The sequence below is a fragment of the Somniosus microcephalus genome, chromosome 1 (assembly GCF_052327205.1).
Source record: "Somniosus microcephalus isolate GS21.2 chromosome 1, FLI_Smic_1.0, whole genome shotgun sequence".
Lineage (NCBI taxonomy): Eukaryota > Metazoa > Chordata > Chondrichthyes > Squaliformes > Somniosidae > Somniosus > Somniosus microcephalus.
Genome location: NC_140987.1, coordinates 156,760,494 through 156,783,541, shown reverse-complemented (window position 1 = coordinate 156,783,541; position 23,048 = coordinate 156,760,494).

The following is a 23,048-nucleotide window of genomic DNA, read 5'->3' as shown; positions in this document are numbered from 1 at the left end:
TGTATACAGTTAGGCTGGTCACCTGTACTGTGTATCAATAAAGTCTGTTCTGTATACTACGCTATGAACTATCTCGTGCTTACTCAAAATGTGTTGTTGTGAAGCAGAGGCGGAAGGAGGTTGACTGCTAGCACACGTGAATTTCCTCGATCATTTGTGCCGCTCCCGAGTTACGTCCGTCAAAATGCAGCTTACTTCGTTAACATAGCTCCACTCCCCATGCGAAAGACCAGAGAATGCAAGTTTCCTACATTTACAACAGTTCTGAATAGTTGCAAATTTACACTCAGAATTTTAGGGGCAACAGGACCTGAAGTCTTGTGCTTGATAGGGATTTTATTTAACACTTCATTTTACTTCTCCTGATTGAGACGTGCACTGTATTATCTAGATCTTTGAATGCTTTTTATGGGAACAAAATCTCTTACATTAATAAGAAAAAGCTTCTGCAATTGTATTATCTTAAAGATGTTATGCTTAATAATGTGCATAAATGATGGCTTAGATAAAAACGGAAATGCTGGAAATAGTCAGCAGGTCAGGCAGCATCTGTGGCAATAGTCAACATTTCAGGTCGATGACCCTTTATCAGAACTAAACGATGGCTTGATGGCTTCAAACTTTATTTTCACATCAGTAGAATAGGAAGGGACTTAAATAAGGAAGATCTCATAAGTTCTGCGCTTTCGTCGGGGCCCGATTGTTTACGTTGATTTCTGCTTGTCTGACACTGTTCCCGGAAATTTTGGTGTAAGTTGCCTACGGCAAGATTGTTGTGGAAATCAGCGTAACGTTTGGCGTAATATTAGCATAAGTTGGATCGAGAACATTCTGGGTTAATAAATGTAATGATATCAGCAAATAGTGATGTTATTTGCCTGTTTGATTATCATGTCTTACCAGCATAGTTGCCTGATTGATTACTTATGCCTGACCAGCAGAGGTCATGTGACAGAGACAAGCAGTTTAGTTTCAGTTTCATTCTAGATGCATCACTAGCATGGTGTCTCCTGAAATGCTGTATAAAGAGTTGAACAGACTTTAGATTAAAAGACATTCTCTTTCATAAATGTCTCGTCATTGAACCCACAAAGAAATCAATACATGGTGTCAGAAGTGATTGAAAGAGATGAAGTGGAAAAATCTGAAGTTAAATCAGCTCTCCATAGATTAGCAAGCCAAAAGAGAACATCGTTAATTACCATTAGAGAATAGCTAACGAAGTGAAAAATGGAAGGATTACACCCACCGGCGAAGCTTCAGTTGACAGGTAATGTGGCTGAAAATTGGAGGAGATTCAAACAACGTTTAGAGTTGTATTTAGCGACAATCGGAGCTGACGAGAAAAGTAATAAAAGGAAATTGTCACTGTCCTTACATGTCGTGGGTGATGAAGCGCTGGAGGTGTATAATAACTTCACATTCACTGCTGATGGAGACAAAATGAAGCTAGATAAAATAATGGAACAGTTTGAGGCCTACTGCATACCTAAACGTAACGTGACGTTTGAGAGGCACAGATTTTTCACATGTGTACAGAAAACGGGTGAGACTATTGATCAGTATGTGACTGAACTGAGAAACAGAAGCAAATCGTGTGAATTTGGGGGACTGACAGACTCGCTGATAAAAGACAGACTGGTGTGTGGTATTCCGAATAATGGTCTAAGGGAAAGACTGCTAAGAGAGCAAGATCTAGACCTGGGAAAAGCCATAGCACTGTGTAGGGCTACAGAGACTGTGAAGTTGTAGGTAAAGGAGCTGTTCAGTGACAGTAGCTGCAACGTGGATGCAGTGAGTAAGAACGGACACAAACCGTTTAACAAAAAGAGCGCCAATGTGAAAAAAGGGGCGTGGCCAGTGAACAAAAATGAAAGCGGCAATCGAAAGTCATGTAGTCGATGCGGTACATAGCATACACCAAGAAAGTGTCCAGCATATGGTAAAACATGCAATAGATGCAACAAAAACAGCCATTATGCCCGTTGCTGCAAGAACCAAGCGCAACAAAGCGTGGTCCATGCAGTAGATGAAAGCGAGATAGAGGAGTTCAATGTAGATGTTGTGTCTGAAAACAAAAAAGAAGAAAGAGACTGGATGTTGACACTAAAAGTGAATGACATACATATTCCATTTAAATTGGATACTGGAGCACAAGTTAATGTGATATCAGAGACTGATTTTAAGAAAATTAGACCCAGACCAAAGATACATGGAATAAAAGTGAAAGTGACAGGATACACAGGTACTGATATACCAGTGAAAGGAAGATGCATTGTCAAAGTAACACACAAGGACAGAGAGCACACGCTAGCATTAATCGTGGTGCCAAAGGATGTGCAAGCCATACTAGGTTTAAAAGCCTGTGAGAGACTGAACCTGGTAAAGAGAGTCCTCGTTGTGGAAAGCGAAGGAGAGACAGTCTATGATGAACTGAATGTTGCGTACACACCGGGTAAGCTGATGTATACAGCAGACACGTTGTCCAGAGCTGTTGACCCAGGAGAGCCCGCAAACACAGTGAAAAGACTGATGTACAAGGCAAAAGACAGTGGAACTGACTTCTACCAAAGCATGCTTGTATACCGCACAAAGCCGCTCGAGTGTGGTAAGTCACCAGCCCAACTCCTGATGGGACATCGGCTAAGGCCAAACCTACCCATCCCGGAGAACCTCCTGAAAACAAAAGAGGGGGAGAAAGTGAGGAAATTCAAAGAACAACAGAAAGAAAAGCAGAAGTACTACTATGACAGAGGAACATAAAACCTACCTGAACTCCACACTGGTGACCAAGTAAGGTTGAAAGACAAAACAAACACATGGACTCAGAAGGGAACTGTCCTGAGTGAAGTTCAACCAAGATCATACACCATTCAGACAGATGAGGGTGCTGTTCTGAGAAGAAATCGTCGAGATCTTCTCATGGGACCAGCCACAGCAGGTCAAGAGACTGATACTGTTGAACAACCTGATCACACAGCTGAGAAACCATCATCTGAGGCAACAACTCAGATTCAAGGACAATCAATCAGAAAATCCTCAAGATGCGTGAAGCCTCCTGAGAGACTCATTGAGCAAATTTAAGGACTATTGTTATAGAAGGAAGTAATGTTATCTTATTCTTTCTTCAAGTTCTAGTGTATTTACATATTTCATGTGAACACACAAAGCAAGGTTAAAAAACCTTGATCATGATAATGATAATGTAAGTTCATTAAGTGTTACAGTTAAAATGCAGATTAATACAAAGAAAACATGTTGTTAGTTAAAAGTAAAATACTTTTGCTTTAAGAAAAGGAGATGTAATGATATCAGCAAATAGTGATGTTGTTTGCCTGTTTGATTATCATGTCTTACCAGCATAGTTGCTTGATTGATTACTTATGCCTGACCAGCAGAGGTCATGTGACAGAGACAAGCAGTTTAGTTTAGTTTCAGTTTCGTTCTAGATGCATCACTAGCATGTTGTCTCCTGAAATGCTGTATAAAGAGTTGAACAGACTTTAGATTAAAAGACATTCTCTTTCATAAATGTCTCGTCATTGAACCCACAAAGAAATCAATACAATAAAGTGTGTACAGTTTCCTCAAATCACAGCAATTGATATCAGTTCTTCTTAATAAAAGATAACAGCCTTTTGGAATATAGAGTTACTAACAGTCCATCTTCCTACACAACATAGCCTGCATATTAAGGGCCAATGAAGAAATGGTAGCAAAAGGAATTGCTGAAGATCAGGCAGGATATGTATCATTGAAGGGAAGATATTATCTAATTACAATTGCAGCTTATTAGTATAATTTTCAGGTTTGTAGAAAAAAATTGATTTGTGATTTATGTCTGGTGTTAATTATTTTATGGTGAAATTATATTTGAATTCAGTCATTCCAACATAAAAATGATTTAATTATGAGGAAAGATCACAGCCAGCAGTTCTTAAAAGTAACTTGCAGCCCTAACAATCGTTACCCATTAGCCCTTGCCTTACCCATAGAGACAAATAGGACTTGGCATGATACACTATGCACTACTAAATAAAGCATAATTTATTTGACATTAGATATAGAACATTATAATACAATATGGATTTTATTAGCATTAGAATAAGCAATATCCCATAATTAAAATGGTTCACTGTTAACATTAACACAACATAACATAATCTACCCCTTAGAATCATAGGTCTTAATATTAACCCCCTCACGACGGGTGGGAGGAGGTCAGGGGGTTTAACCCTAAAAAACGTCCCCAACCCAATGCCATATTTATGGCATAACAACAGAAATTGCTGGAAAAACTCAGCAGATCGGTAGCGTGTCGTGTGAGTGCCCTGTCTTGGTCTGCGAGACACATCATTAACATATTTAAATCAGGCTCCCACAGTAAATTAGGAGTCTGATTTAAATTTAACTGCTGCCGCGCGGGTTTATGCAAGCTTGGGAAACTCGGCAGCGAAAGGGAAGCGGGAGCTGTTGACTCCAGAAGTAAGTGTCCTTTATAGCAGTCCTGGTGAGCCAGGACCCTGGCCCCTCAAGTAAGCCTTCGGCCTCCCCTCTGCCGATTGTGGCCTCTCTCTGCCCCCATCCCGCAATCAATTCAATTCAATTCAATTCAAATCGCTTTATTGGCATGACAAGGTACATCTTATGTTGCCAAAGCATCGAAAAACATTCATGGTTGAACACAAAAAATACAGATCTATCCATACAGTGTATAAACAGATATATCCCTGAGTGTATAAATATACATTCATATAATTTGTATATACTCTTTTCTTTTATTTAGTGGTTGTCCCTCTGTTTATGGCAAGCTGTAACATAGTGTGCCGCTAAGGTTACACAATTTCTCTCTTCCCCTAGTAGGTATGGGAGTTTTTGGTCGTCATTCAAATTTCTGAATTCCGGGCATATTTTTGTGAATTTTGGGTAGAAATTCTCCCTTATGCCCTGATATTTTCTACAAGCTGTGAGGAAGTGCATCTCTGTCTCCACCACTCCCTGACTGCAGTGAGAGCATATCCTGTCCTCTCTTGGTAGCCGGGTCTGCCTGTGTCTACCTTTTTCGATCGCCAGGCTATGTTCACTAAGTCTGTACATTGTCAAGGTTTTTCTCAGTTTGCTATCCTTTACCATGGTCAGGTAATCAGCCATGCTGTATTGTCTGTTTAGGGCCAAGTAGCAATTGAGTTTGTTTTGGGTTTTTGTTGTTTCTGCCCAAAATGACAGATATTTTTCCTTTTGCTTAGTGACGATTGTGTTGGGTCGAATTCTTTGTGTTACGCTGCCACTGTCCTAGGGCTGGTTATTGTTAGTAGTGTTAGTAGTTACTTCACTGAGTCCCAGGACTAGTTGACTGAGGGTATTCTTCTTTATGGTCCTCTCTTGGCATTTCAGGGCTTTGTAATGATAGCAGTGGGGGTTGCTCATTTTAAGGTGTTTCCAAAATTTGGTGGCTCTTTTTTGGATAGTGATTATTAATGGATATTGGCCTAGTTCTGCCCTGCATGCATTGTTTACGGTTTTCCTTTGAGTCCGGAGGATACTTTTACAGAATTCTGCATGTAGGATCTCAATTGGGTGTTTGTCCCATTTTGCAAATTCTTGTTGTGTTAGCGGTCCCCACACCTCACTGCCATAGAGTGCAATTGGTTCAATTACTGATTTAAAAATTTCGAGCCAAATGCTAATTGGGATTTCTATTTGGATTGATTTTTTAATGGCATAGAAAGCCCTTCTTGCTTTCTCTTTCAGTTCATTCACAGCCAGATGAAAATTTCCCGTAGAACTGATTTTTAATGTGTAGTTAGTGGGTTGTTCAATTTTGGTTGTTCCTAGTGTGAAATTTATTTTGGGTCCCTGATGTCTGGATCTTTGCTGGAACACAAGGACTTTGGTTTTTTGGGGATTTATTGTCAGGGCCCAGGTCTGGCAGAATGACTCCAGCAGATCCAGGTTCTGCTGTAGACCCTCCTTAGTTGGTGACAGCAGAACCAGGTCATCTGCATAGAGGAGGAATTTAACCTTGGATTCATATAGGGTGAGGCCGGGTGCTGTAGATTGTTCAAGTAGTTTTGCCAATTCATTTATGTAAATATTAAAGAGTGTCGGTGAGATGGGCGAGCCCTGCATCACCCCCCGCCCCTGTGGGAAGTATTTTGTTTGTTTGTCTCCAATTTTAACTGCACATTTGTTGTTTGTATACATTGATTTTATTACATCATATGTTTTTCCCCCTACCCCGCTTTCGATAAGTTTCAGGAATAGACCGTCGTGCCAGATGGAATCAAAAGCCTTCTGGAAATCTATAAAGCATGCGTAGATTTTGCTTTTGTTTTGATGAACATGTTTGTCAATTAGGGTCTGTAGGGTGAAGATATGATCTGATGTTCTATAGTTTGGTAGGAATCCAATTTGGCTTTTACTCAAGACATTGTGCTCCTCAAGGAAGTTTATAAGTCTTTTGTTTATGATACTACAGAATACCTTCCCCAGGTTACTGTTTACACAGATGCCTCGATAGTTATTTGGGTCGACTTTGTCCCCACTTTTGTATATGGGCGTTATGAGTCCTTTGTTCCAGATATCAGGGAAGTAAGCGACACTCAGAACCAAGTTGAAGAGTTTTAGGATAGCCAGTTTCATTTTATCGTCTGTGTGTTTAATCATCTCGCTTAGTATGCCGTCTGCACCGCAAGCTTTTCCAGGTCGCAGGTCCTTGAGTTTTTCAAATAGTTCTTTTTCTGTTATTATGGAGTCTAGCGGGTTTTGGTTATCTTTTATGGCCATTTCGAGCTTTTCCAGTTTTTTGCATATTTGGTGTTGCTCTGGCCTTAGTGTGTTTTTCTGGTATAATTTTTCAAAGTGGTTTTCCCATGTGTCACGGCCGAACACTCCCCACCCTAGCCACTAATGCAGTCTGAACCGTGATCCAACTGCTGGAGACCATTCCCAAGAGTCCCTGGATGTGAACATCTGCTGCTGCTTTTCCTGTCAATCTGGCTGGTTGCTGCACAGGAAATAGATTAAAATATGTTAATGAGGTCCTACCATTAAATTCAGCAGGAACTCCATGTCCCCGACCTTGCCGGGTACTTTGGCCATTTTCAGCCTCCCGGCCTCCCCGTAAATGCTGGGGAACATAGAATTTTACAACCCCCCAAAAGGGTGGGTTTGGGTTGGGTAGGAAGTAAAAATGTAAAAAATTTCAAACCTAAACCTGACCCAGCTCAAACCCATCCACTTCCACTTTTAATGGAGTTAGGACAAGGCGGGCGACCAACCCACCCTTAGTGTTAAATCCGTGATTCTGAGAGTATGATGTTTTCCAATAACTACACGGATGCTGTAACTTAACAATCAACAGGTGTTTACTGGAGTAGGGTAGTCTCAAGACTGGGGGTACAGAGGCATGCTCAAGGCTTATTTACAGGTGTGGTCACTGCAGGTACTATAGTATACAGGAGCTGTAAAAGGAGTTCTCTCTTAAAGGTACATACACTACAATTCCTCCCCTTTTAGATTAGCAATACCCATAATATTCAAATAACAATTAACACTTTAACATGCACATTAAACAAAAATAGTCCATTTATAGATTCAGTCTTTGGGGCGGCTTCCTGATCCTTTCTGGATAGCGCCTTTCCTGATGTTCTTGTTCTTGGTGCGGAGGCGATTCTGGCCCTTTTTCGTCGGTTAGTTCATCAGTTTCCACTGCTACTGGTTCTGAGGTAGATGCTACCGGTATGTCGGGTTCATCCCCAGGTACTCGAGACATGGGGTTGACTCGTTCCTGTGACGCTAAGATCTGATCGACGTGGCGTCTCACAATATTCTCCCCGACATCCACTGTGTACATTAATGGCCCCTGCCTTGTGCATATCATTCCGGGTTGCCATTTCTCTGTTCGGCAGTCACGGGCCAAGACAGGTTGTCCTACATTGAAGCTCCTTGTCGGCTTCTCATTGATGTGCTGGAATTGTTTATCCTCAACATTTCTTCGCACATTTGGTCTGAGCAAATCCAGGCAAGATCTCAACCTTCGGTTAAAGAACATCATGGCCGGGGTCTGGTTGGTAACTGCATGTGTCGCATTTCTGTAGGCTAATAGGAAATGTCCACCTTATGCTGTAGTGGAATTTCATCGTCGCACATGGCCTTTATCGCCTTTTTAAAGGTTTGTACAAACCTCTCAGCCAATCCATTTGTGGCTGGATGATATGGGGCGGATGTGTAATGCCTTACCCCATTCCTTCTCATAAATTTCCGAAACTCTTCGGACAAAAACTGTGGTCCATTATCAGAGCAAATCTGCTCTGGCAAGCCGTTCCTGGCAAATATGGTTCGTAGGACTGCAATCGTTTTCTCTGTAGTGGTTGAGGACATTTTTATCACCTCAGGCCATTTCGAGTGAGCATCCACTGCTATTAAGAACATTAAGTCCATGAATGGACCAGCAAAATCAATATGCACCCGTTGCCATGGAGAGGAGGGCCACTCCCATGGGTGTAGAGGAGCATGTGGTGCTGCATTTTGGACCTTCTGGCATCCTGAGCAGCTCTTGGTTAGGTCCTTAATTTGTTGATCGATCCCCGGGCACCACACATAAGCCCTAGCAAGGCTTTTCATTTTCACCCCTCCCAGATGACCTTCATGAAGCTCATTTAGCACTCTCTCCCTTACCTTGGGTGGAATCACCACTCGGGATCCACACATCACTGTCCCCTGGCATACTGACAGCTGTTCTCTTCTGGATGAGAATGCTGGCAACAGTGAGTCGCCATGTGTTGGCCATCCCCTCACCGTCAAATCAAATACCCGAGACAGTGTCGGATCATTGCGGGTCTCCTTCTCTATATCCATGTTAGTTACTGGCAATCGTTCAATTATTGACGAATAAAATATCTCGATAGGGTCCACTGCTGGTGCTTCCTCCACAGTAGGCAATGGCAAGCGTGATAGCCCATCAGCGTTTCCATGCTGTTTTGTGCCTTTATATTCTATTTCATATTGGTTTGCCCCTAGAAAAAGGGACCATCTTTGTAACCGTTGTGCAGTCATCACTGGAACGACCTTCTTTGGATTAAAGATGGAGACAAGTGGTTGGTGGTCAGTCAGCAAGGTGAACTTCTGCCCATGCAGATAGTGGTTGAATTTTTTTTACTCCCCATACTAGGCTGAGGGCCTCCCTGTCAATCTGGGCGTAGTTGCGCTCAGCTGAGGTTAGTGACCGAGACGCAAAGGCTACTGGCCTCTCCAACCCCTCTGGGAATTTGTGCGACAGCACTGCTCCAATGCCGTAGGGTGATGCATCACATGCCAAACGAATTGGTAGTGCTGGTTTGAAATGGGCCAACACCTCTTTTGAAGTGATCAATTCTTTGCACTTCTGGAAAGCTCGTTTACGTTCATCATTCCACTTCCATGGTACCCCTGTTTGCAGTAGGGAGTTCAGTGGGTGTAATACCGTAGACAAATTTGGCAAGAACTTATGGTAGTAGTTTACCAGCCCGAGGAACGACCTCAGTTGTGACACATTTTCCGGTGCTGGAGCCTTGACTACTGCCTCAATCTTTTCAGGGGACTTATGTAACCCCTCTTCATCGATAACGTGGCCACAATACGAGATCTGCTTCTGGAAAAACTCGCACTTGTGGCGATTAGCTCGTAGCCCATATTCCTTTAATCTGGTGAGCACCTTTTCCAGGTTGGCGAGGTGATCACTGTCATTTTCGCCCGTGACCAGGATGTCGTCCAAATAACACTGCGTCCCTGGAATCCCTTGCAGGACTTGATCCATCGCCCTTTACCAAATAGCCGGAGCTGATGCTACCCCGAACGCCAGCCGGTTGTATTGGTAGAGACCTTTATGAGTGTTGATCGTGAGGTATTGTTTCGAGGCTTCTTCTACCTCCATTTGCAAGTACGCCTGGGCTAGATCAATTTAGGTGAAGCGTTTACCTCCAGATAGCGAGGCGAAAATATCCTCAATTCGTGGAAGCGGATATTGTACCGTGTGAAGGACTGGGTTCACTGTCACCTTAAAATCCCACAGATGCGGACCTTCTTTGGTTCACCAGGCGTATTACTCAACGACCTCTTCATTACAGGAATGATGGGTGTAGCCCACTTGCTCCAGTCTACTTTGGACAGTACTCCTGAATGTTCCAACCCTTCCAGCTCTGCTTCAACGGCTGGTCTGATCGCATAAGGCACTGGTCTGGCCTTAAGAAACTTTGGGCTTCCATTTTCCTCTATTTTAATCGTTGCTGTTATGCCTTTTAGTGTTCCGAGTCCCTCCTGGAACACTTCTTTTGCGTCAGTTAGCATTTTTGACAGTCGTCCAGGTGCGACGTCGTCATCCTTTTTGGCCTCAACCTTCAGTGCCTGTATGGAATGCCAATCTAATTGTATCTTCCGGATCCATTCACGTCCTAGCAGTGGTGGTCATCCACCTGGCAATACATATAGGTCCATTTTAGGTATTTCCTGGCCTTTGTATATCACTTTCACCCTTATTTTTCCTTTGGGGTAGACTTTTTGCCCCGTGTACATCTTCAAGTCAATCTCTGTAGCTTTCAAGGGTATGTGTGAAAATAGCCGCTTGTAGTCCCTTTGGTTTATAACCGTTAGGGCTGATCCTGTGTCCAATTCCATTTTCACTTGGGCTCCGTCTATCTTGAGTGTGACCCAGATAGACTGGTGATCCTCCATTTTGGTTACCTTATGTAATTTCAGACAACCCAGCTCCTTGCTTCCGGAGTCTGTATCACTTTTCTGTTCGTCTGAACTACTGTCCATCGCCTTATGTATCTTTTTGTACTTCTCCTGTGGAGAGTTCTTGCTGTTGGTTTTCTTCCCTGACCTGCAGACTCTTGCTATGTGTCCTGCTTTTCCACACTGTCTGCACACTTGGTCCTTGAACCAACAATCCTTCTGGTCTTGTGTTGTTCTGCCGCAGCGATAACACTTCCCTGTTCCATATGACATTTCATTGGTGCCATATTCTTGTGGTCTCCGTTGTATCTCTGCAGCGCCCCTTGCGGCTGCTTCGTGTGATACTGCCATGCTGAAAGCCTTGTCCAGCGTAAGATCCTTTTCTGATAGAAGCCGTTTCTGGGTTCCTTCACTTTGAAGCCCACACACAAACTTGTCCCTTAACGTATCTGCTAGTCCAACTCCAAACTGGCAGTGTTTCGATAGCTTGCGCAGTTCCGTTAAGTACTCCGCATTACTTTCGTCTTTATGCTGGTTTCTTTTGTGGAACTTAAATCTTTCTGCTATCAGCAGCGATGTGGGGTTTAAGTGGTCCTGTAGGATTTCTACTATGCTTTTGAAATTCTTATTCACGGGCTTCTCTGTGGTTATTAGGTTTCACAGTAAGCCATAAGTTTTTGCACCCATGGAATTGAACAAAACCAATGCTTTCCTAGCATCTGGCACTTCATTCACCCTGCAGTACACCTCAATACGTTCCACATATGCCGCCGAATCTTCGACTTCATTGTCGAACGTAGAGATATTGCCACTCTTCGGCATCCCTGGGTGTGATTAAGCTGTCAACAATGGCGTCTCCCGCGCTCTCCCTTCTTCTCCGCTGGCACAAAATGGCGTCTCCCACGCTTCCCTTTCTTCCCGCACTCACCCTTCTTCTCCGCTGCGGCTTCTAAAAATGGTGTCTCCCGCGCTCTTCCTTTTTCTCCGCGGCTCAATGGCGTCTCCCGCACTCTCCCTTCTTCTCCCCGCAGACACTGTTTAGCCCTTGAGCGCTGGCTGTTGCTTTCCCCTCTTTATCTCTGTTTTGTTTTTCCTCGACACCGCTCGGTTTTCAACCGCCGGCTGCGCCCTGTGCGCTTCACCTCTCTCTTACCCCATCGATGCTGCTCGGCTTTTTCTCTGCCATCGGTCCACTCCAGCCGCCGCTGTCCGGGAAGGGTCTGCGCTGTACCTGTTGTCAGTCTGTTGCTGGATCGTCGTGGCTGGGGAACCAAGCCCGGCTCTCAACAACCTCCCCTGCGATGTTCACTCTCTGCCGGATGACTGGGCGGTTGCTCGTGGTCGACGCCCGTGCTTCTGGCCTCGACTTTCTTCCACCGCCCTCCTGGAGTGAACCCTTGAAGGGAAATGCAGAGTTGCAGGTAGATTCGAATCGACACTCATCGCCACTGTTAGATCCGTGATTCTGAGAGTATGATGTTTTCAAATAACTACACGGATGCTGTAACTTAACAATCAACAGGTGTTTACTGGAGTAGGGTCGTCTCAAGACTGGGGGTACAGATGCATGCTCAAGTCTTATATACAGGTGTGGTCACTGCCGGTACTACAGTATACAGGAGCTGTATAATAGTTCTCTCTTAAAGTTACATACACTACACTCAGGCGACAGGTCCCAAATAAAATATTTTAATGAGGTTGCGTGCCTCAGAGCTTTTCTCTGTTTCAGCTTTAATGCTGGCCAGCCGGGTTTGAACCCGGCAGCTAAATGGAGACGAGGACTGCTGCATGGAACAGGTTAACAGCTTTTCCAGCACTGTCTGTGGTCCAGGAGGAGCAGGAGTGCTCCCCCCTAGCCTACCAAGCAAACCTGTTAACCTCCCCAGTGATTGGACCCACTCCCATGATCCTATGCCCTTCAGATGTCCTCCACGGGCCCCTGCCTCCCCCAATCTCTCCAGCACCTGCAATCTTCTCCCCTCCTCCCCGGATCTCTCCAGCCCTCCGCGACTACTCTTCTCCTCCCCCGCTCTCTCTGGCTCCTTCCACAATCCTCTCCCCATCTCCCCTGATCTCTCTGACCCCCCCCATCAATATCCCCCCCTGACCCCCATTCTCTCTGGCCCCCGCATCATTGTCCCCCTGACCCCCCAACTCCCCATTCTCTCCTGGCTGCCCATCAATGTCCCCCCAACACTCGATCTCTTCCTCCTGCAAGAGGTTTAACACTTCAAACTTAATGATTCGGATGTGACTCCATATTGGCAATGGTAGATGTTTTATTGGTATACAGTAGAAATCCATACAGCCAGCAAAGGCTAATATTAATTGACAGTAATTTTCAGTTCCGAAGGATATTACCAAATTCGGTCACTGGACAGTGTAGCATGCGATGTCTCCGTTATTTCTTTAATCTGGTCCGGCTGTTAAGCCCTCGCTTCTGTGAGGAGGATCTACCCCTAACTTGGGGGTCAGGGTTCGCTGCTTTAGGAGACTAAACACGCCGGTCAGTCTATCACTTTCTCAGTAATACACAAAGTCAGAAACTGTAAAATAAGTAAAGTTTTATTAAGGTACCTGGACTTCACTCTGAGAAACCCAATTGCGTTTGCACACAAGTATGCCTCCCAAAGAGTGCGCCCTTAGACTCACGGGGCTACAATATTTATACATTTTCATAAATTGCAAGTCATCATGAGAATACAGAAAACTAGGCGATCACACGCTGCACAAGTCATTTGTTTCTTTTTACAGAGTTCTGTTTAAAATTCACTTTTGCTTTCAACAAAATTCGACCATGAGACTGTCTCCAACAGCTATCTAAACATTCTGGCCTAGAAATTCAGTGGGCCTTGCGCCCACTTAGCGCCTAAAGAGGTCTTCTGCGCCGGTGGGGTTGGTAGCGCGGAAATTGAGTGCAGCGTTAATGGCGGTGGTAGCCGGTAGCGCTGCGCCGGCACCGATTACGTCATCGGTGTGCGCAGCGCCCCGGTTCCGCCCCGATGCTGGCCCAACGCCCATATTCAGTTGCAGCCGCCTCTTCCGCAGCGGCCGCAAACAACGTTCGTGAAACACGGCCTTCATGCAGCGTTAGTGGGGCGCATAAAGGTGGAGGTGCGGCCGGCCGCTTTTTCGGCGGCCGCCTGCCCGCACCTCCCTCCCCGGCCTCCTACACCACCCCCCCCGCGGCATTGGTGGCTGATTCCCGCGAGCCCGGCACTTCTCCGTGGTGCCGGGCTCATTTGCCGGCAGAATCCAGCGGCGATCTCACGGCTGCAGGCAGCTCCTCCTTAAAAGAAGGAGGAGGCCTGCAGTACCCCAGCCTGCCGCACCACATCAGGTGGCGCAGCGGCAGCTGGAGCGCTGAAATTCACTTTCAGCGCCCCAAGTGGAGGCGGGCACACCCTGGAACAGCGCCCGGTTACGACTTGGGGCGCTAAAAGTGAATTTCTGGCGGGCGCAACGGGCTCCGGGCGCTGCGCAAACTTTTGGGCGTAACTGAGCTGGTGGGGCCATACCTAATTTCTAGGCCTCTGTTCCTGTCCTTTCTTATCTATGTGTACTGCATTCCCACAGTCCTGCATCAGTTTTTTACATTTAAACTATTTACTGCATGTCAATTAGTCCATCATGCTTTGCAAATCATTGGTAAGGCAGTATGGGATTAATCCAGCTTAACACGGCGGTTGTCTTACTATCAGAGAAGAGCATTAGGCTTTCGCCAGCATGGATTCGCTCCTCAATACCAGCATACCAGAGAGACGTTAAGTGCATTTGGCTAGCATGAATCCGCCTCACCAGTTACCATGACCCTTCTCTCTACATCTGTACATCTCAGGTTAAACAGTCTCCTTTTATCCTTCAAAGTTCTGATCATTTGTCAAACAAAGTCCAATCGTGTCTGTCCATGCAAAGTTCGCTTAACGAGCAAGATGGCACGTAGCAGTTATTGACAGTTCTTCTATCTTGTCTGGCGCCTCCAATTTCAATGTCTCTTCTGTTCCTCTCGACCTCGCATATGACATAGGTTTTGCAATGACATAGGCTTTGCAACAGCTTTAATCAATAACGGGATGTAGCCGTGGTTTGCTCTTGCAAAAACTGTTCGTTTACCAGATAGCTTAGTGGAATCTTACAAAATCTGATAAGCATTAATGGTGACTTTACATAAAAAAGGAATAATAATAATAATAATAATAATAATAAACTTTATTGTCATTGTTAGTGCAGTACAACGAAATGTAGGCTTGCGGCTCCCGAGAGTGTACATTTAGATTAAGACATTTAAACATTCAACATTCATTTGGCTTGTAATACATTAACATAAACATAATAAAGTGCATTGGCAGATGTGCAGGCTTTAGAGTTTATTTGTGGAGTTCAGTAGGATGACAGCCCTGGGAAAGAAGCTGTTCCTAAATCTGGTCGTTCGGGTGCGATCTGTAGCATCTCCCAGATGGCAGGAGGGCGAACAGACTGTGGCTGGGGTGGGTAGGGTCTTTGATGATGGTCCGTGACCTCCGTAAACAGCGTTTCTGGTATATGTGTTCTATGGTCGGTAGCCGGGTGCCGGTAATGCGTTGGGCAGTTTTGACTACCCGCTGCAGGGCTTTCCGGTCACAGTAGCTACAGCTGCCATACCATACTGTGATACAGTTCGTCAGGATGCTCTCTATTGTGCAGCGGTAAAAGTTAGAGAGGATCAGGGGTGACAGGTTACATCCCTTCAGCCTCCTTAGGAAATATAGGCGCTGCTGGGCCTTCTTCACCAGAGAGGAGGTATTGAGGGACCAGGCGAGGTCTTCCGTGATGTGGACTCCGAGGAACTTAAAGCTGTCCACCCTTTCCACCACAGCCCCATGGATGTGGATGGGGGTGTGACTTCCGCCTTTAGACTTCCTGAAGTCCACAATGATTTCTTTGGTTTTCTTGATGTTGAGGGCCAGGTTGTTATCGGCGCACCACTTCATGAGATGCTGGACCTCCTCCCTGTAGGCTGACTCATCGTTGTTGGTGATCTGGCCTACCACCGTGGTATCATCCGCAAACTTGATGATGGTGTTGGAACCATGAACAGCCACACAGTCGTGGGTGAAGAGGGAGTAGAGGAGGGGGCTCAGCACACATCCTTGTGGGGCCCCCGTGTTCAGGGTCGGGGGGGGGGGAGGTGTGGTTACCTAATTTGACAGACTGGGGTCTGTTTGTTAGGAAGTCCAGAGTCCAGTTGCAGAGGGAAGTGTTCAGGCCAAGAGTGTGGAGTTTGGTGGCCAACTTGTTGGGGACGATAGTGTTGAATGCTGAGCTGTAGTCTATGAACAGCATTCTGATGTAGGTCTCTTTACCGTCTAAGTGATTCAGTGCAGAGTGTAGAGCAGTTGTGATTGCATCCTCCGTTGATCTGTTTGCACGATAGGCAAACTGGTGTTGGTCAAGAGAGGCGGGAACACTGGCTTTGATGTGAGCCAGGACCAGTCTCTCGAAACACTTCATTATGATGGGTGTGAGTGCGACAGGTCGATAGTCGTTCAGACATGTCACAGCCGTTTGCTTTGGCACAGGAATAATGGTAGTGGTCTTGAAGCATGTAGGGACTACTGCCTGGGCCAATGACAGATTGAAGATGGCGGTGAAGACATCAGCCAGCTGATCAGCACATTCCTTGAGTACCCATCCAGGGATGCTATCCGGTCCAGCAGCCTTACGTGTGTTCACTCCGCGTAGAACACCCCTTACGTCGGAGGTCGACAGAGTGAGCACCTGGTCTTCCGGGGGTGGCAAGGCTTTGGTAGCCGGCTCCCTGTTGTTCCTGTCGAAGCAAGCGTAGAAGTTGTTAAGCTCCTCCGGAAGGGAGGCATCGCTGACCGGGGGGCTGGTGTTTTTACTCTTGTAGTCAGTGATTGACTGGATGCCTTGCCACATGCGCCGGGGGTCCGAGTTGTTGTGGAAATGATCCTCTATCCGCAGTGTCTGTTTCCTTTTGGCAGTCCTGATACCCTTTTTTAGGTTGGTCCTAGCTGCACTGTAAGCCACCGCGTCGCCAGATTTAAATGCTGCGTGCGTGCTTTCAACAGCTTAATACATTTTATAATCATAAAGCTTAATACATTTTATAATCTCACAAAAGCAAGGTTCTCAAATCTTAATACAGTTCATAATCTCACACTTCGCCACCCCCCCCCATCGATGTCCCCCGCCTCATCCCGATCTCTCCCTCCCTCCTCTGCTCTCCCCAGCTGAGGCCTGGTGCCACAGGTCTACTCGCCCGACAGCCAGTTAGCTTCTCAATCTGGCTGGCTGCAGCTGGGAAACATTATTCAAAAATGGTAATCAGGTCCTGCCATTAAATTTGGCAGGACCATGAGGGAAAACCGTTCCTCCGGTTCCCCCTACCATAAAACTGCACCTATCTGCTTCTTCCTTGCCTCCCCGTCAATATCGGGGCCAGACTTAATGAAAGATCTATCCTCTTATTTCCATTCCACTGCTTTTTCTTCATTTTGCTCGTGTCGTCAAAGTGTTCCTTCAAGAGGACCGCTTAAATTGTTAGACAAGTAAGATTTAGGCCTTGATATTAACCCCCCAAAGACAGGCGGGAGAGGGTCATGGTGGGTGGGGAGGGGGGCATCGGTTATAAACTTAAATACGGGAAACGCGTCCCCAACACGCTGCGCACCTGCCCACTGCCTTTTTTACTGCGGCGGACATGATGTGACCTGTAGATATGATTGGTGATATAATGACATGTATGGGCAGTCTGCCTCTGCTGCCAAATAATATCCCCATGATCCCTTATTTATTTTTCTTTGTCCTCCTCCATTAAATCCAGTGGGATGGGTGCATTGTAAATAATCTCCATGTCTTGCATTTGAACGGGAAGAAATAAGAGAGCAGCTTTAAAGGACCTTTTCCTGACAAGAGAGAACCTGGCTGCCATTTTAAATGGGTGATATTAGTGTACAGTAGGAACGGGGTGAGAAACAGGAATTTTACTTGAGTCCCTATTGTCTGCTGATTTGCATGAAATTACATTCAGGATGAGAACCACCTGCAAGCAATCATTTCGTGCAATGGTTGGATTGGGGTGGGTGAGTTTCTGAATTTATTATTTTTCTGCCCTGCTCCCCAGTAGGAGTTTCTAGGCTTAAAAATAGTCTTAGTGAATTTCCCCCTGAGTTTGAAACTTTATCCTCAGTTATAAACAGGTTTCTCCATAAGGCGTTGCCTGGAAATTTAGGCTGCCTCCCACCTTTCCAAGTGGCTCCTCAAAATCAACAAGCATTCTACTTTTTAAACTGTTGCATTGTTATGCAAATGGTGAGTGACTGGCCTCCCTTATTACCCTCTCTTGCATTTCTTTTATTTTCTCATTAGTTGCTTATTAGGCCATTAAACCCAATGCCAATCTTTTCACAATATAAACATTACATACTCACTTTTTTTCCAGAGAATAAATTTGAACCTTGCAACTTTAATATTTCTGAATATTAACTTGCTTACACACTAACAATTATGATCCATTTAGACAATTATAATTATATGCCACTAAATTGTGGTTGTATTGTAATGCTATTTAGAAGTGATGCTACATGAATAAAATTTCACTAAAAATTACATTTTGGCATTAGCAGAAAACATAAAATCAAATGAAAACTGGGCCTAGAAATTGGATAAGACCCAAGAACAGGCACGGGTATCGCAATGCGCAATTAGCCTATGCCCATTGAGTCTGATGCAGGCAGCATGCAAACTTCGTGCTGTCTAAAATGATTACAGCAGTAAGGAAGTGCTAAACATGCTGTTCAGTGGCTTAGCCCCTCAGCAGGGGGCCCAAGTTCATATGAGCTAGCCTGTACTCCTTAAAGGCAGCCTGCACCTTTTAAAGTGGAGGTGAATTCTAGTTTCAGCAGGTGGTGGAAGTGACTGGGAAACAGACTGTGGAGCACGAAAATTGAGTGATGTCACGACATGGCAGAGAGAGAGCTCCCAAATTTTCAAATGCAGCACTGGAGGCCTTGGTGCAAGAAGTGGACAGGAGAAGAGAGGTCCTCTAGCCACAGGGGGCCAGGAGGCCCAGCAGACAAACTGTAAGAAGGCATTTGGACCAGATAGCTGTCGCGGTCAATGTGAGCATTGTAGCCCTGAGGACCTGGATGATGTGCCGCAAGATGTTTGCTGACCTCACACGAGTGGTCAAGGTCAGTAAATTCATCTTCAGATGCCATATCCTTACAACTGAACTACTAGGCTCACACACTGCTTACTTCATCACCCCTCCCCTTCACTCACCTAACAACAATCTCTATCAATCACGACTGATACCTGATATTCATAGCTTCACTAGACTACGAAAAATTCAAAAATGGGTTTAGAATGCATGTACGTAAACGCAGAAAGTGCGGTGAATAAGGTTGGTGAGCTGCAAGCACAATTAGCCATGTGGCAATATGATGTGGCAATAACGGAACCGTGGCTTAAAAACGGTGAGGACTGGGCATTTAATATTCAAGGGTGCTGTAAGGGCTGGGGCTTCTTTAAACTGGTTTAAAGTAATTTTCCTGGTCTTGCAGCCTTTGCCTGCACTCAGACCAATTCCAATAAAACCAATTTTAAAACAGCGGTTTCGAATCGCTACCCCACCTTCCAGTTCTGACTGCAGGGCTTATAATTATTGATATTAAAACAGACACGTAGTTTGGATGAGAGAAAAAAATCAAGTTTTATTAACTAAAAGAAACTATAATCAAAATATCAAACTATCCCACACGAACACAGTAATTACAGTAAAATTGCTTAAAATGGGGTAAGGCAGATGGCAAAAATGAGGGGTAAGTGACTACAATGTTAATTAAACAATCTTAGCAATATCCCCTTAAATTACCATCCCCCAAACTCCTTAACTGTGTTGCTTTGCTGAGGAGTCAGAAACTCTGCTCACATGTGGTCCAGCGACGTGAGAGAGAGAGAGAGAGAGAGGCTCACCTATGGTCCCAGGAAGTAATAAGAGTGAGATAGCTTCTCAGCAGCTATCTTTATACCTGGTCAGGTCCTGCCATTCTGCCTTGCAAGGGCTGTGTGCAAAATTCCCCGCCCAAAGGGTCCAATACACAAGAGAAAGCTGTGATTGGCTAACTCAAAGTGGTTAAACTGGGTTAATGTGTCTTCCGGAGCTCCCTGGGCTGAAACAAAAGAGAATGCAACAGCCCTATTGTCCAGTGCTGGGTGATTTAGACCCATTCAAGATACAAAAGTCTCTTCTGCAGTTTAGATGTATCCACTCGATATACAAACAAATGCTAATAGCATTCAATTGCTTTGTAAACAAAGCATTGTCCTGTGGTAACGTTTTGTAACCAGGCATTGATTGTCCTGCTGCTGGGGGGGTGGGGACACCCCTTTGATTGGCTCCATTGAACCTTACTTCCAGACACAGGAAGCTGCTTTCCAAGTCCTTTGTCTTCGGCCATGTGGTGCGACCGCCATTTTTATCCCTGGAAATTTAAAAGCACAACGCCCAGGGATTCTTTAATCATGTGGCTTTGTCAGGATAGCAGGCTTACCCATGGAGCAGGGCACCATTGACTGCACCCACATGGCTTTGCAGACACCGCATAGCAATCCTGAGATCTTCCGTAACCGCAAAGGCTACCAATCATTTAATGTGCTGTTGGTGTGCAAGCACCGACAGTGAATCCTCAATGTGAGTGCCCGCTATCCTGGCTGCTGACATGATGCCCTCATCCTGCGCCAGACCGGTATGCCAGCACTCTTTCAGCCACCACATCAAGCTCGCTGCTGACTGGTCGGAGACAAGGGCTATCCACTCTCCACCTGGCTCATGACTCCCCTCCACAACCCCAATACTCCTGCTCAGCACTCATATAATGAGACCCATGCTGCCACCAGGAACTTCATCGAAAAGACCATGTCGGTGCTTAAGCAACGGTTCCGCTGCCTTGACTGCGCAGGAGGAGTCCTCCAGTACTCGGCTGAGCGAGTGTCCCATTTCGTCGTGGTCTGTTGCATGCTCCACAACTTAGCCACCATGAGGGTCCAGCCCTTGCCACATGGGATTGTGCGACCACCTCAGGAGGAGGAAGAGGGAGAGGAGGAGGAGGACGAGGAGGAGGAGGAACAGGAGCGAGGGAGGAGGCAGACACTCAATCGGCCTTCTGGAAGGGCGGTCTGTGAGCGCCTCATCAGACTGCAGTTTCAATAAATTAAACCCCATATCCTGTTGCTCACCAGATCCCGATCATTCCATCCCTGTCGCAGGCCATATCACAGGCATAGCTGAAATGAGAGACACCACAAAATCATCCAAAGCCAATTAATACATTTATCAATAATCAGTGAACACATATTTACAACTACAATATTAGCTATTCACCCTTGTGCAATCCCTTAGTGTCCCTCATTACTATACCTTTGCCTACTCTAGTGCTGCTACAAAGTGTTGGCCCACTAGTGGCTGCAGCACAGCTGGCGGAAGGCTGCTGAGTGTCCGTGCGGGAGACTCCAGATGGCCTTGCAGGATGCCCTCGACCAGCTCTGGGCCCGGAAGGACCGGCTGTAGGCTGCACCACCTCAGCATGGGCGGCAGCAGTCTGGGCTGGCTGGATGACAGGCAGCGACAAGGATAATGGCGGAGTGGCAGCGGTGGGAGCAGGAATGCTGTCATCCTGAGAGAGGACAGCGGGTTCCTGCTCTACTGACCCATTGCCACTCCCCCGGGCGGCGCCTCAGCATCCCTAGCAATCTGTTGCAGCACAGATTGCGACACCGTGAAAGCCCCAGTGGACGGTGGTCTACCCAGCCATGATGGCAGCTGTCAGAGCTTGTGTGGCATGAAGCTGAGACTGCATGAGAGCAGTCTGAGATTGGATGCCACCAAGCATAGACTGCATTACAGTACTAAGACATTGCATGGCTTCTGCCTGTGCTGCAATGAAAGCTGCAACATCGCCCATGACACGCAGCATGAGGTCTGGGTCGCCACGGTCTCTTTGGGAGTCCATCATCCTCTGCAGAGTGGAAATGATGGGCTCCATGGTGTATGCAGAGCTCTGTGCAATGTTGGAGATGGACTCCTTCACGCTCCTTACCATTGCTGAGAGGCTCTCAGGCACCCTTGTCATTGCACCTATCATCTCCGTGTGCATGCCGATCACATTTCTTCTGAAGGCCTCCCCATTGAGGTCCTCACCTGAGTCCTGTGCAGCAGAACTCACGCACAAACTCGCCCACCGGGGAGCTGAACCCCGAGCTACCCTTTCCCCCTGGCCTTGCTGCAGCCCACTTGTTCCCGATGCATCGCCCTGTGCAGATCCCGCTACTATACTAGCCTCTAAAGAACACGTAGTGCCAGTATCTAAGCTGGTGTCTGCGGGTGAGACATGCAGTGAGGCATGTTTATTTAAATTTGTTTATTTAAATCTGCAACAATAATTAAAATCTTAAAGAATGAGACTCCACATTTGTAAAAGTAAATTTTCAGTGCCAGAATGGTTGCTTGGCAATAATTAAGACTTATCATGCCGTTAAAATTCACTTACATTTGAATGGACAAGCCCTAACCTTTTGTGGCATGTTTAGTGGGTGTCCAATGGGTAAGTTCCGCAACTTCACGCCGTTGCATTTATTTCAATACCAAATCTCTCAACGAGGTACCAGTGTATCGAAGCTTGTCAAGGAGCAGGGCAACTCGGACTGCAACGTCCTGATTTCCGCATTTAACTGTGCAAGTGCGGACGCTGGAAGTCGTGTTTGATTTACTCCTTATTGACGGTGAGCACTGTTAGCCTCACCATTATGCTTACTGCAAAATCTGGGCCATTCGGTTATCGGAGCAGGTGAAGAGAAGGGCTACGTGGTTGATTACAGAACTTAAAGGCATGACGTATGAGGATAGACAGATGCTCCGGTCATCATGGAGTAGGACAGGCTTAATGGACGAGCTGGTCTTTGCCAACCCGTCAATTTTATATGTTTGTATACATTGCATCCAATTAAGCTCTTTTTGCCATATACAGAACTTAAGCACGGGGGGGAGAAATTTGGTATCGCCCCGTTTGGGGCGCAATAATCGGCCGGGCGCAAAGTTTAGCGCCTGGCGCTAATTATCACCTCTGACTGCAAACTTGGCTTCTATCGCCCCTGGGGGTGATTGGAGCGCTAAATCAGGCGCTACACACCTCTCTTAAGGCGCTAACGCCGAGGAGCGAGGCGTTGCTTCAGAGCTCTGGCGAAGCTCATGTGATGTCAGTCAGCAATGGAACACAAACACACTGGCGTGGCCATTTCTTAAAGCGGGGGGTCGATCTTGCTCTCCATCCACA